Here is a 16,313-nt window from a genome sequence, read left to right as displayed (position 1 = left end):
CACAGCTGACCCTGGGCTCTGAGATGTCAGCTTTGTGAGGCGAGGAGCTGGCTTCCTGCAGCCACTTTGCCTCCACCACCTCCATGGCTCCCCGACTGTTTTGTTTAGTTTTATTTTAAAAAAATTTATTTCAGCACAATTTTAGACTTACTGAGAAGTTGCAAAAATATACAAAGATTTTCCATATGCTCTTTACTCAGATTCTGGACTAGTAATATTTTTATCATTTTCTCTATTTTTCTATTACATTTTTCTTGAACCATTTGAGAGTAGGTTGTAGACGTAACTTCCCTTTCTCCTAAATACTTCAACATGTCTTAAAAAAAAAATAAGGTCATTCGCTTATGTAACCACCGTACACATATCAAAATCAGGTGATAAACATTGCTACAAAAATAATCTGTAGAACTTTTTCAGATTTTGCCAATTGTTCCAAAACAATTTACCTTAGAGGCAAAAGAAAATTCCATCGAATGTGTTGCATTTCACTCTCCTTATTTTCCTTTAATCTAGACCAATTGCTCAGATTTTTTTCTTTCAAGATACTGATCACTTTGAAGAGTACAGGCCAGTTATTCTGTAAAATGTTCCTCGGCGGGGCTTGTCTGATGATTCCTCATGATCAGTTGTGTTGTTTCTGGCAGGAGTATCACAGAAGTGAAGTTGTGTCCTTCTCAGACATGGTATCAGCTTGTCCCATTACCCATGGTCTAACTCTGATTGCTTGGCTAAGGTGACGTCTGCTAGGTAAAGTCACTCTTCTCCTTTGTGATAAATATGTCTCTTGTGGGCAGATTCTTTGAGAATACGTCCATTTTTTGGTTCCCTTCAAAGCTTTACCCACTCGTACTATTATGGCTGATTCTGGCCTGGATCAGTTATTATTGCGCTAGTTTCTTGATGGTGATGTTGTGATGCCATTGTTCTCCTACAGATACAGTGGCCGACTCAGCTTTCTCCGCTGGCTCAGTGAGTGGGAACCAGCTGGCTCAGTGTCTTGAAGGCTGGTGCTGATGGGGCCAAGAGGGAGCTCTCAGGTTGAGCCTCTGACGGCCACCACCTTGCCTTGCCTCCTTGTGGAGCCTGGCGGGGCTCCTCCCTGCTCCCCGGCCCGTCCTCCCTCCACCTTCACAGCTTCCTGTCATTCATTTGTGGAGTCCTACTACGTGCTGGGCACTGTTTTTAGCCGCTGAGGATGTAAGACAAAGTCCCAGAATTCAAGGAGCTTATATTCTAGTGGAGAAAACAGACAAATGAATAAACGTTTAAAAAATAGTATCGTTTCAAAGCAGAAATAGAGACACAGACGTAGAAAACAAATGTATGGATACCAAGCGGGAAAGGGGGGGGTGAATGGGAGGAACTGGGAGATTGGGATTGAGACCTATACACTACTGATACTATGTATAAAATAGGTAACTAATGAGAACCTACTGTATAGCACAGGGAACTCTACTTAACGCACTCTGGTGACCTAAATGGGAAGGAAATCCAAAAAAGGGGGGATATATGTATACGTATAGCTGATTCATTTTGCCACACAGTAGGAACTAACACAACATTGTAAAGCAACTATACTCCAGTAAAAATTAATTTTAAAAAATGACTACCAAAAAAAAATAGTATCATTTCAGAGAGGTCTATGTGCAACGAGGGAAATAGAGCAAAGGAGGGAAGACAGAGAGACTGGAATGGGGATCCAGGTAAGGCCTCTGACGACACGTGAGCAGAGATCTGATTGATGGGATGAGCTGGGCGTGCCAAGATCAGGGAGCAGGACATTCCAGGCAGAGGCCATGGCAGGTGCAAAGGCCCTGAAGCGGGAGTGAATTTCACATGCTGGAGGAGATTACAGAGGGAAGGGGAGAGTGGAGGAGATGGAGGTGGAGAGGTTGACACGTGTCAGGGAAAACAGATCACGTACGGGCTTGGAATTAATCCAAAGGAAATGGGAAATCATCAGAGAGTTTTAAGTATAAAAGGATGTGATTTGATTTGCCCTTATGTATATACAATTATTTAACAAATATTTTTTATAATCAACTTCGTATGTAAGCCTAAGTAAGTTGATTTAAACCTAGACATCTTCTAGGTTTCATGTGTCTCAGACCAATGTTGCTTCAATAAATTGAATATATCTGTATAAACAGATAAGACACTCAGAACAACTGCGTCATTCACTAGCCCGCCAGCCAAGCCCAAGTCAGCTCTCCCTTTGTGAAAGGCTTGTAATCCCCAGGACTGAGCAATTGGAAAAGGAATCATCTGCTTACTGTGTGATTCAATACTATTTAATCTTGGATCTTAAATTGGTCTGGTGTGGGATATACTGCGTTAACTGGTGGAAAGACCAGTTTGGGGGAGGCAGTGGGGACAGCGGGGTCTGTGTTGTGAGGGAGGGAAGCAAAGTCTGCTTGGCAACCTCACATCAGGGGCTGTCGGAGGAGGGCAAAGGGGACAGGGACTCACCCAAGGTCATAGCAGTGGCTGGTCTCAGCTCTACCGTCTCTCCTTGTCACTCCCACCTGGTTCCAGCTGAAAATTCAGACACGATGTAAACATTAGTCATCCTTATTGTAAGAATGTTATGACAACCACATTAAAAGAGATCTCACCCAGCACGCACACACTGAGGCCCTTCGTTCCTGAGGGAGGGAGTGTGTAGGTCTCTGTAGCGTCGTGGGCGTTTAGTCGCGTCAGCGCGGAGGTGGGTGTGCGGAAGGGCACCGTGTTGGTTGTGATGAATATTTGTCAGAACGGCTGTGAGAACGTGGATTCTGGGGTCTCGGAGACCAGCATGGGATCCCAGGCCGCACCACCTTCTCTGTGACTTTGGGCACGTTTCCAAACCTCTCTGAGGGGAAATGGGTACCACCGGAACGTCAGCTCCCCAATTCTCGCTCTCTAGATAGACTCTAAAGCCATCCCTGAAGGTCTTTAGAGACCATTTTTCATCACCTGCATCTGTGGGGGCTGGCTCGGTTCCAGCCACGTCCATGTAGCCATGAAACTCAGTCCCACAAAGCACTTGTGGAATTTTTGACTCTGGCGATCTGGAAGTGGAGGGCACAGCCATCCGTCCTGTGGTTCCCCCCCTGCCCCCCGCCTCTCCCAAGACTCCCCAGAAGCAGCTGTGGGCTTTTGTCAGCTCTTGTCTCCCAGAGGTGACCTTTGTTGCAGGTACGTGCGTGACTTAGTTTCCTAGGGCTGCAAAGTACTATAAACGGGTGCATGAACAACAGAAGTGTATTGTCTCACAATTCTGGAGGCTGAAAATTCAAGATCAAGGTGTCAGCAGGGTGGGTTCCTTCTGAGGCTGTGAGGAAGCATCTGTTCCACGCCTCTCTCCTAGCTTCTGGTGGTTTGCTGACAATCTCTGGCATTTCTTGGCGTCTAGAAACAAATCCCCACCTCTGCCCTCCTATGTGCATACGTCTGCCTCCAAATTTCCCCTTTTTATGAGGACACCAGTCATACTGGATCAGAGCCCACACACTAGTGACCTTATTTTAACTCTGTGCAGACCCAATCTCCAAACAAGGTTGCATTCTGAGGTACTGGGAGGTATGGACTCCAACATATCTGTTTTGCTGGGACACGATTCAGCCCATAGCAGTGCATGCATGAGTGTGCGTGTGTGTACATGACTCAGGAGTGGAATTTCTGGGTCACGACTATGGAAATGCTTTCTAGAGTGGTTGTGACAGTTTTGTTCCACCCCGCTCCCCTCCAGCAATGTACAGAGTCCCTACTGATCCCCATTCTCAGCAACACTCCATATTACCACCTTCTTAATTGTCGACAATCCAGGGCCTGTGAAACAGTCTCTCCCTGTGGCCTGACGTTGCTTTCCTCTGCGGCTGTGTGGCTGGGTTTTTCATATGTTCAAGGGTCCTGTGTGTTTCTTCTTCTGTGAAGGGCCTCTTCCTGCCTTTTGTCCATTATTCTATTGCTTGCCTTTTCCTCACTGGTTAATGGATGAAGATTCTTTTCTGAGGAGGGTTTCCACTGGGGAAGGTGAGGAGAGAAGAAGATAAAGGGGGAAGTTAGGTCATCATTTCTGGCCTTAAATTTCGAGAACTCATCCACACAGCTGCTCCTTCAAGGGAAAGACAGGAAGCCATTTCAGGCCCTGAGTCTCTTTCTGGAATCTCCGGGGCCAGGTTCAAATCAGAATCTAGAATGTTAGGATTTTAGAGAGGTGACATGTTTATGTGATGTAATGTCTCAGCAGGGGCCTGAGCAGCCTCTGTAACCAAATACCTTAACATTTCTGCAACAAAATATATGATTTTTCACACCACGTAGAATAAATAAAGACCATGGACAAACCAGCATCTTTTCAGGTCAGGAAGGCCACCCACAGAGTTATGAAAAATCCAGGGGTATCTGGGGCTTCAGAATTGCATTAAAGATTGTGCAAGCGTGTTGCCAAATAGCTATTGAGAGTCAGGCCCCATCACGATCATTTTCTCTTTTAATCTCCCAATAGCCCCAGGAGGTGGCTATGAACATCACCGCTTACTTTGACAAAGGTCACTGATGATACTAGAGTTTAGGAAAAAGAGTGCATATATGTATATGTAAAACTGATTCACTTTGCTGTGCACCTGAAACTAACACAACATTATAAATCAACTATATGCCAATAAAAATTTTTTAAAAAAGAAAAGAAATCCAGATCCTGGTATTAAGAGGAAGAGATGGGATTCGAACTCACATCTGTCTGACTCCAAAGCCCACCTGCTTCCAACTCTGCCGTGCTGCCCCCAACCCTATGGAGGTGGCTTCTTGACTTCTCTGCTCCCCAGGATTCTGGAGTTTAGAAGCAGAGTCACCAGCCAGAGGAGTGGATTGGGAGGGCGGGATGCGGTGGGGAGTGAGTAGGTGGGAGGTCTGTTGGCTGAGCCAGACCCTCACCCCAAAGCAGTGGGTGCTGGTTGCCAGAGTTAGAATGCCCACCTCAAACCTCTGCAAAGCTTCCCAAGGGTCCATCATACTTTGGCATTGACCAAACATTCAGCTGGCTCTCTCCTTGCCCCAGTTTGAAGCCCTCTTTAGACACCGGAGGGGGAGACACTGATCAGAGATCTTACCTGTTGCTGCGGTTCAGGGACTGAGAAAGCAACAATGTCTTCCCAGCATTTAAGTCAGAGCTCGAGCACCTTTGCAAGGAAGGATAGGGAAGCCCAGTGGTGTCAGACCACTGGTGGGGAGAAAGGGTGGCATGGAGAGTGGTAGGTCACTGCCCCACATGATCTCTCCTCTGAGCCTGCTCACCCCCTGGAAAGGTACAAGTTAGATCTCCCAGGTTGTTTGGCAAAGGCTTGGATATTTCCTGCTCTCCGTCATGTTCTCATCCTTGAGAACTCCTACACATCCTCTAAGGCCCCTCCCAATTGTCAGAATGATTCCCTCTCACCTCTACTCTTCCCAGAGCACTTTATCCTGACCCCTGGGGTAGCACTTCTACCTGATCATAATCAACTCTGAGTATATCTTCATCCTCTGCCATGGCTTGGGACCTGGCACAGAGCCTGGCCAAGAATGAGGAACAGATGAATGAATGAAGGAAGGAAGGAGTGACTAAGGGCTAACATGGGCAGAAACGTGAAAGATTTTGAGCCACTTCAGAAGAGCCCTAGACGTGACTTATGGAGGGGAGTGTGGGCTGACCATGTCTCCAGAGAGCCAAGAAGTGGGCTTGAATTTAGAGAGACCGGAAGTTGAATTCTGCTTCCACATCTTAGTAACTGTGGCCTTGGGCAAGTCGCTCAAGTTTCTTACCTGGAAAACTGAGACTTCAGTGGGCCCAACGGAGAGTCATAGGAGAGTGCGTGCTGTATGTAAAGCCGGGACACACACATGCTACCTCTTCCCAGGGAGCCCAAATTTATTTCCTGAACTTGAACTCATGGGCCTGGTTGGCCTTGTGGCCGTTGGCTACTGCCGGCCTTTAGCTGCTAATGACACAAGGTGGCCGTGGAGATTCAGGCTGAATATCCCCCGTGCCTCCCCAGTTTCCCCTTTGAATCTGGATTTGGGCCTGGATTTGTTTAGAGAGAGGAGGTGGGTAGTGAGAGGGGAGGGGCCCCTTGGAGCTGATGGGCACAGCTGCTGAGCCAGGGTTGGTCCCTACATCCCAGGAGACATTCTGGTCCCAGCCTGCTTGGGAAGGGCTGTGTTTCCTTCCCAGGAAGGATGATGATGACTTCCAACAGCTGCTAGATGCCTGATATTAAGGGGGCCCTTCTCCGAAGGGGGCTTTCGGCCACCTCAGGAAGCCGTCAGCATCACCCCTGAGAGCTGGGGGGATTTTTACCCCTTGCCCACACTCAGGCTTCCTTCACCCAGAAACTGCTGCTGCAGCAGCTCTCGGAGACTTCGAACCAGAGCCACTCCTGAGAGCCGGTGGGTGGGGACGGGCCCCCTGGAAAATCCTGCATGGCCAAGCAGAATTTCAGCTTCCACTGAAACCCGGAAAAACCCAGCCCTGCCCTTCGTACAGAGGCCAAACTCTGGGGAATTTTATTCTTGAATTTCACATACTTGAGTTTCTAGCTTAACACAGCAGGCCCTGTCCTGCCTCCGGGCCTTTGCATGTGCTGTACGCCCTACCCAAAATGCCCCTCTGCCTTCTCCTACTTGTAGAAGCCGCCTGACACAGTGGAAAGAGTGAATCTGGGGAACATGCTTGGATTTGAATTCTGGCTTTTTCACCACCAAGCTCTGTGACCTTGGAGTAGTAACAATTTCTCTGAGCCTCTTTGTCAGTTAAATGGGTTTCATGATAGCACTTCCTCACAGGGTCATCATGATGCTTCTGAATGACGTCTATAAAGCTCTCTGTTCAATAAATCTGGATCCGCTCCCTCTGCCCCAGTGAAATGTTCCTAGACCCCAAGCCCTGGCCCAAAGGTCACCTCTCTTGCAGAAACTTCCTGAACAGGTGTAATCAAGGCAGCCCAGGAAATCCTTTGTCTGGGTGCAAATCCTTCTTTGCCTTTATTTATTTATTTATTGGCTGCATCCGGTCTTAGTCGCGGCACGCGGGATCTTTCGTTGCGACGCGTGGGCTTCTCTCTAGTTGTGACGCAAAGACTTCTCTCTAGTTGTGGCAAGCGGGCTCCAGAGCACGTGGGCTCTGTAGTTGTGGCACTCGGGGTCTCTAGTTGTGACGCGCAAGCTTCATTGCCCCGTGGCATATGGGATCTTAGTTCTCCGAGCAGGGATCGAACCTGCGTCCCCTGCATTGCAAGACGGATTCTCTACCACTGAACCACCAGGGAAGTTCCCCTGCTTTGCCTCTTATGAGCCCTGTTGTTCTGGAAAGTTCCTCCACACCTCTTGGGCCCTATATTTCCCCATTTGTAAAGTGGGGATAATAATACCTTCCTCTGAGCATCATGATGGAGATGAAAGAATTTAAAGCTATTAAAAACCCATGTAAGCACACAAGACTCCTTGGCAGGGGGCATTGATATGATTCAAGCAATTTACAAAGGCTTTTTCACATATGTTGTCATTTAAAAAAACTGTTGTTTTCATTTTCAACACTAAAATTATATATAATGTAAATAGTACAGAATTTAGCAACTACAGGAAAACAAAGAAAGAAATTTACCTGTAATGGTAACTGTTGTTACCACCCTGTTATAGAATCTTCCAGACATTTTGTTAGAGAGAAATATTGAAAAACACACAGAAGTACAGAGAGTGTTTCAAAAACTCCTAGGCATCCCCACCACCCAGATTTAAGAAATGTTTACATTTTCACATATTTGCTCAGATCTATTTTAATAAGAAAACAAACCATACAGATGCTGCTGAAATATTTCCTTATCCCTCCCTCCCCAGAGCACTCACGCTCCAAGGTGTGGTGTGTGTACCCTTCTTTTCCATGTTTTTGTACTTTTATTACATAAAAATATATCAATACCCAATAGATAGTACATGTGCCGTATTTTCTATAAATGGCATCATATTGGATGCATTGTTCTACAGCTCACTCCTCCTGCTCAATATATGTTTCAAAGATCTATCCAAGTGGCTAGATATAGATCTAGTTCATTCTTTTAACAAAATAATTCAGTCTATAAATATAACATAGTATCATTAATTATTTTCTGCTGAGGAACTGTTAGATTACTTCTAATTTTCTTTGATTACATACAGTGCTGCAGTGACAATCTCTACATACGTCTGCATGTGAACTTGCCAGCGAATAGTTTTCTAAGCTATATATAGAAGAGTATTGCCGTGGAGTCAAGATAGCAGCACCCTCAGCTTAATGAGATCTCTGGCCATTTCTCTATGCATTGTATTTACAAGAATATGGTCATCCTGTGTATCTTGTTTATAATCCTTTACTGCCTATTACTCATATGCACACGCACATCTATCACATATATTCATTTGTGCTTGTTGATTCTGCAGGATCTTCTTTGCTGCTTACTGCGGCCAGGTATTGGATTTTTGTGTGATCTTGTTTCGGTCCTGTGAGGTTTTTATACCTGTGAGGTGAGGGAGGCAAGTTGGCCATATGAAGAGATTTGCCCAAGGTTTCCATAGTAAGGAAGAAGCTGGTTTTCAAACCCAGGCTTGTTCAGTTCCAATCCCATGCCCTTTCTGCTGCCCAAGACCTGGTAGACGGTTCTACGCAATCCACATTCTAGGGTCCCATCCAAGACGTACTGAATCGGAATCTAGAGGAGGAACCCGGATGTCCATTTCCTGCACGCAGTGGTCTGAATCCTTACGGGGAGATCAAGAAGATGGGGCTTGTAAAAGGCCAGTGTCTCTGGCCTGCTGGGCTCACTTGGAGAAACTCAATCGTGAGTTGCTCATGATTCTCTATGCTTGGTGGTATCCCATCTTACCATCTGGTAGCTGCAAAGAAGGTAGAGTCTGGCATGGGAACCTGAGCAAGCCTTGGGGCCAGGTCCACAGGAGCCTTTGCTTTTAGAGGAACTCCTGTTACCATGGCAACTGCAGTCCACATCTCATCTCTAGGAATGCTGGATGCCGTGTTTGTAGGGCCAAGGAAGGGAATAGCGAGTTGTGAGTGTGAGGCAGCTCTGCTAAGCTTCCTAAGAAAGACAGGGAGGCAAGAGGAAAGAAGGCAGCTTTGGGGGAACTGGAATTGTCCCTTTGCAGAGAAAACTGAGGCACCCTCAGAGCCATCTTTATGCCTGGGGTGAATGAATAGATAGATAGAGCTGCCCTCCTATGTCCATTGGGGATTGAACAGGAGAGAGCAGGGTGGGGGGACATAATGGCAGCGGCCATGTACCACGTCCTAAGCATGTTACATATGTTATCCATGCACCCCCTCAAAGCGATCCAATGTGGCTTATGTATTATGCCCAGTGCCAGGTTAAAACTGAAGTCTAGCAGGGCTCAGTGACTTTCCCTAGGTCACACAGCTAGTGATCGACAGAGATGGGTTCGGATCACTATTCTGTCTGTCCCCAAAGTCTCTGTTCTAAATCATGAAAAGAGAATTTCCTGTTTGTTTCCAGTTTGGCTATCACAGATAAGTTTACTATGAACATGTACATAAAATTCTTTATATGAACATATGGTTTCTTGTTCTAAATGAATGACTGTACCCATTTGTATTCCCATCAAAAGTATGGGAGCAGTCCAGTCCCCCTGTATTCCTCACCGGTTCTTGGTTGGTATGATCAGTACTTTGAATATTACCTGTTTTAAAAGTGTGGAGATGGGGCTTCCCTGGTGGTGCAGTGGTTGAGAGTCCGCCTGCCGATGCAGGGGACACGGGTTTGTGCCCCGGTCCGGGAGGATCTCACATGCCACGGAGCGGCTGGGCCCGTGATCCATGGCCGCTGAGCCTGCATGTCCGGAGCCTGTGCTCCGCGACGGGAGAGGTCACAGCAGTGAGAGGTCCGCGTACCGCACACACAAAAAAAAAAAAAGTGTGGAGATGTATCTCACTATGGTTTGATTGCATTTCCCTAATGATTCATGATGTTGAACATTTTTGTGTTCATTTGCCAGGTGTATGTCTTCTTTGATTAAATGTCTGTTCTTTTATTAGTAACTGAGAAGACAATTAAAAAAACTTGAAAATAAAAAAAAATTTCCCAAGAGTGGCAACTGTGAAGCTGATGCATTGGTGCTGGGAAGGCTGTGGACTCTCCTACTCCCGGGATCATCTCATTTACGCTTACTTCCCTAATACGTACTCCAGGCCCCAGCACGTGGTACAGGTTCAGCAAGTGTTAATGGAATTGAATGCAGAACAGCGATAGACTCTTTTCTCAGCTTTCCGGAAAACATGGCTCACACGCCCTCACTTTCCTGAGCATGAGAGTAGGAAGGGGAGTTCCAGAAACAGATCATACCCCAAAGCCGGTGGTGTACCCTGATTTCATCTTTGAGTTTCCTCTCACTGCAGATTACGAACTGTTGTCTTTTACCTCCCCTGGGTTTGGTGATGGAAAGGAGGGGAGTTCAATCTGGCATGTAGGGAGGATGTCATGCAGGTGAGCATCCTCTGTTATATAACATGGTGACAAATACAAGCTAAAAAGTCTGGATTTCTCTGACCTGCGTGACTGAGGACCTTTGGGGCTGGGACTCTTGAAACTTTTGTCACCACTTTTCTCTGTCAATCACGTGCTGCTTTAGCTTGGGCAAAATACCATAGACTGGGTGGTTTAAATGTTTGTGGCTTAAACAACAAATATTTGTTTCTCACGTTTCTGGAGGCTAAGAAGTCCAAGATCAAGGTGCCAGCAGATTCCGTGTCTGGTAAGGGCTCTCTTCCTGGTCTGCAGACAGCCGCCTTCTTGCTGTATCCTCACACAATAGAGAGATCTTATGTCTCTTGCTTTTTTTTCTTTTTTACATCATGAGGGCTCCACCTTCATAACCTCATCTATCCCAAATTATCTCTCAAAGCCCCCACTTCCTAACGCCATCACAGTGGGGATTAGGGCTTCGAATATTAATTTATTCATATATGAATAAAATACGAAGTTTTAGAAAGACATACACATTCAGTCCATAGCCTGTGCATTGAGTTTTCCTTGTGTCCCTAAGCCCTTCCTAGGTATGATGAGAGAGAATGAAAACAAACAAACAAAAATCCTGTAAAATAAGTTAAGTAAGCCTAAGACACCAAGTTGCTGACTTTCTCTTGGGTTTCCAGGGGGGAGAAGTCAGCCCAACCTTCCTGGGTTTTGAAAGTCCCCAGTGGGTACAGCCTGGTCTAGTCACATAGACATTGATGCCAGTCACCTCTGGAAGCGAGGACCACACTGTCCCACCAAGCCCCCAGGACAGCTTCAGTCTCTGCGACAAAATAAACTCAACCTAACCTCTCCAAGTCCCTTCAAAGACAGGACACAGCTATTCCCTCTGAATCAAGTCGTAAGTTATTTTTGCGAGCCAGTGCACTGCTTCTTTCCAATTTTAACGGAATTATAGACTGTCTCTTCTTTCCAGTTGTTTTAACAATTGCTCTCCATCGAGTTTGGGACTGCTTGTACACACTGCTATATTTAAAATAGATAACCAACAAGGACCTACTGTACAGCACAGGGAACTCTGTTCAATACTCTGTAATAACCTAAACGGGAAAAGAATTTGAAAAGGAATAGATATATGTGTACGTATAACTGAATCACTTGGCTGTACACCTGAAACTAACACAACATTGTTAATCAACTATATTCCAATATAAAATAAAAATTTAAAAAAAAGCATTTCAGAGGTTTACTGTTCCACTGAAGATCACTAGCTATCAGTAAATAAAACTAGTATTAAACATAAAAAAAATTGCCCTCCATCAACAACCTCAAGAGAGTCTTTCAAAGAAAAACATTCACTGTAGTCCCAGCACCTTCCCACTCGGGGCTCCTCCTCCTAAACTCCCTGGGGCTATCAGTCCTTGACTCTTCCAAGTAACCGGTTTCTCCTCTGGCCTCAGAATTGAAACAAGCGGGTTCAGGGAGTGCCGGAGCCCGCCTGTGTGGGAGAGTCGGTGGGGAGGTCGTGGAACAGCTCATGGCTGGGCTGCCAGACCTCATCTTGTCCTTGTTGGGGGAATGGCGGGCAGAATGCCATCTCAGGGGCTCCTGACCTAGGGAAGGACAGCTTCCTCATGGCCGCACATCTTTAGAATCAGGGCCCTTTTGGGAATTGGTCCCTGGGGCTTGACTGAGTACTGAGTTGTATCACCCTTGGAGGTGGGCTATCTAAGTTCAGGGCTGGCTGAGTGTGGTAGAGCTGGAAGGAGTTTGGAAGACCATCCGGGCTGTCAGAGCTCCCTGCCCCTCGCCTTTGGCATGGTCAGTCGCTGAACCAGAAACCAGGATGTGGGATTCCAACCCAGTGGAGTAGAGTGGTTAAGAGTGTGGGTTCTTGAACCATGCAGCCTGGGTTCGAATCCTAGCTTTGCCATTTTCTTGCTGTGTCATCTTGAGCAAATTACTGCTAAACTTTTTTGCACCTTGGTTTCCCCACTTTGTGGACTTGCTGTGAGAATTAAACTGGTTAATTCATCTAAAGTGTTTTAAAAAGGCCTCGTATGTGAAAGTACTGAATACATGTCAGCTATATCGCTGAGCTGTGCTAGGAAGTTGTGGTGGGTACCTGGCATGTCTTGGGGCCTCCCCTTTCTCCATCAGAGCAACGGGAAGAATCAAAAAGTCCTTCCCTTATCTCTCTACATTTCGGACTCAAGATGCCTGAGATGGGTAACGGCTCCCATCGGTGTGGGATGGAAATAGAACACTAGTTACCCATCTGGTTGTCTCCCAAATGTCCGTCTGCAAACTGGGAATGGCAATCCAGTGCCCACCCAGTGAATCTCAGGAGTATGGGCCAGTGGATGTTTCTGGACAGCTGCCCTCTTTGAATATCTGGGCCCCAAGCTAGAGCCTGGGAGGCAGGTCCTCCTGGGTTCAACTAGCCTTCGTCATCCTTGCTCAGGACACAAAAGGCTGGTCTGCATGAACACAATTTGTGGTGATCTCCCAGCCAACAGTCCCATGCCACTCCCAAAACTTGTGGGCACTGCAGTCCCTGGGGCCTGGTCCCAATCCTGGAGAGGGGCACACCCCACCCCCGCCCCGGCAGTGCCCTGGAGCAGCGGCCGGGCCAACTTGGGAGACCACTGCACTGGGAGTCTGTGGGCCTTGGGATACACATGGGGCTATGTGTATTCAGAATTCAGTGGGACTGACAGCCACCAAACTGCTCATAAATAAAATACGTAATCACCTGTGGCTGGGGTCACAGAGGAAAAGTCCAGGGTACGATGAGAAGCTAGAACGAGGCATTGAACTTGGGTCCCTCTGGGTCCTGGAAGACCTTCAGAAGCTTAAAGCCAAGGCTGGGGCAGGAGCCCTGGGGAGAGAGAACTGTGTATCCTGCTTCCATCACTGAACCTTGCAACATGGTCTTCCCCTCACATCCTTAAAAACTCTTGGTAAATTTCGTTTTTTGCAAATATTTTTTAACATGCTGTGTTTTCCTAACCAATCCTTCGATCCCTTTTAGACAATTCAGTTGTCTCCTTGTCTCCAGTTTTGTTTTTGTTTTTTAACTATTGGAAGCCACGTGGCCGCAGGCTTTTTGTCTAACAAGGCAGCCACTCAGGGCGCCCCGGCTACACCATCTCTCTTAATCCTCACGGCAAGCCCGCAACGTGGGTGCTTGTTGCTCCCGTTTTACAGGAGGGCCACCGAGGCTCAGAGAGGCCAATGATTTGCCTGAGTCACACAGTTAGAAAGGGGTTCAGCTAGCAAAAAGAATCGAGAACTTTCCAATTCCGATGCGTGGACACTAACCGCTGTGTAGTGGTATTCTGGATCGTTTCTTTAGGATGGGTTCCCAGAAGTGGGATTACTGGATCAAAAGGGGCTGGTTTGTTCCTTTTTTTTTTTTTTTTTGCGGTACGCGGGCCTCTCACTGTTGTGGCCTCTCCCGTTGCGGAGCACAGGCTCCGGACGCGCAGGCTCAGCGGCCATGGCTCACGCGCCCAGCCGCTCTGCGGCATGTGGGATCTTCCCGGACCGGGGCACGAACCTGTGTTCCCTGCATCGGCAGGCGGACCCTCAACCACTGCGCCACCAGGGAAGCCCTCCTTTTTGTTTTTGAGGCTGTTGACACACGTGCTCACAAACACTTCGCACTGATATTAAGGAGAGAAAGGTGAGCTTCTGGCCAATGCTGCCTGCCCCGCTCCCCTCACTGGCTCTTGTTGTGGGTTCCTCCCCCCGTAGTTCTGTAGCCCTGCTCCACCGTGCCTTCCCCTCTGTACAGCATCTCTGCATCCATCGTCCATTGGGTGAGCATTTACTATGCGCCTACGTGCTCCTCGGCACATCTGATGGAGCCAGGGCCGAGGGTGCCCTCAGCGGTAGCTGCTGTTTATCTCACCCCCATATGGGTGTGTGGCCAGGCCGGCATTCCACAGCCCCTACAGGGACCTGAAACTCTCTGTGTCAGCCTTGCTCTGACACTGGGCTGGCCAGCTGGGGCCTTGGCCGGGAGAACAACCCCCTTTCCTTCAGTGTCTGTGCCTCCTCCCTCCCTGTGTCTCTCACCTTCCAAAAGCTACGGGGAAATCCCATGGGCCTGGGTGACCCAGGAAGGGGACAAGTGGCCCATTTTTTCCGGTTCCTGGCAAGGTGGCTCTGCAGTGCTTTCATTTTCCCCATGCTCTGGTCTCCTTCACTTCATCCTCCCCTGGCATCTTCCTCTTGCTGCCCTAGCCAACATCCTGCCCCACTCTGCTTGGGACCAGCCTAAAAAAGCTGCCACCTTCCTTGGGGGTGCTGGGTAGCTCTCCCAACTTCTTTCGCCTCCCAGTCAGCAACCTCCCCTCCCTCCCTTATCCCTCTTGGTCCATAACTTTCCAGAATGTGAGGCTCAACCCAAGATGGTTTTCTGGGCACACAGGAGAATTTCAAGTGGTAAATGAACTGAGCATTAAATAACACTGAACAAAGTGGTAAAAACGGTATTTAGGGCTTCCCTGGTGGTGCAGTGGTTGAGAGTCCGCTTGCCAACGCAGGGGACGCGGGTTCGTGCCCCAGTCCGGGAAGATCCCACATGCCGCGGAGCGGCTGGGCCCTTGAGCCATGGCCGCTGGGCCTGCGTGTCCGGAGCTTGTGCTCCACAACGAGAGAGGCCACAGCAGTGAGAGGCCTGCGTACCGCAAAAAAAAAAAGGTATTTAATTATTTTATTTTCAATGCTCTGTCATCCTCAGAGATCATCTGATCTCCTCAAAGAGTCTCTATTTGATGACGACATGTCTTTCAACATTTCTAACTTGGCTTTATTTCTAGTATACTTATTTTTACAATTCCCTTGTATTTTAGGCAAGCAATACAAAAAGCCCATTTATCTTGTTATCTTTTCTAGTTTTTCTGCATATCTACCTCTGTACCTAATCTTATATAGATGGAATCTATATACAATTATGTATACTCATCTGTATATGTGGTTTTTCTTAGTACAGCCTTTCATCTCTCTCTTTCACCACTTGTTTCTTCTCTCTCTCCCGCCTCTCTTCTCCCAGTGGCATGACTCACCCCCAGGACCAGCAACATAATTTGCAGGGCCCAGCGCAGTATGAAAATTCAGGACCCTTTGTTCCAAAATTATTAAGAATTTCAAGATGGAGATGGCAGAGCATTAAACCAAGTCCAGGACACTTAAGTGCAGGTCACACGGCCACGGAGCTGGCCCTGCTCTGTCCTTCCCTTGAAGCCCTCCTTTTTTTGGGGGGTGCTGCCTTTTTTTGGCTTGCAGGATATTTGTTCCCCGACCAGGGATTGAACCCGCCCCCTTGGCACTGAAAGCACAAAGTCCTGACCACTGGACTGCCAGGGAATTCCCACCCGCCTTTCTAATTTACCCATTTTCATGGGTAAATTATGTGTTCTTCCATAATTTCCTCCATGTTCACATAGTGATACCAGTTCGTAAGTGTGGTTTTTTGGCCATTGTTTTGCAAAAGTTGTATCATATTATTTTTTCTTCTTTGTATCTTGCTTCCTTACTCAACAGAGCGTGGAAATCCCTCCAACTGGTATAAGCCTGTTTCATTCTTCATAAAGGCTGCATAAGATGCCATGCTGTAAATAGACCATATTTATTCTGCAAATTTCCCAGCAGATGGGCATTCACTCTTTCCAATTGTTTGCTGTTCAGAAAACTGTAATGTATACTTTTACGTTCGGGCATCTTTGCGTTGTAAAGCAAATTCACAGGATAGGGTAAAGGCTCCTTTTCAAATAACTTTGTTGCAGCCAACATGAGAATTAAATTTAT

Source organism: Globicephala melas, chromosome 8 (assembly GCF_963455315.2).
Source record: "Globicephala melas chromosome 8, mGloMel1.2, whole genome shotgun sequence".
Taxonomy (NCBI): domain Eukaryota; kingdom Metazoa; phylum Chordata; class Mammalia; order Artiodactyla; family Delphinidae; genus Globicephala; species Globicephala melas.
Note: the sequence above shows the minus strand (reverse complement) of the source record.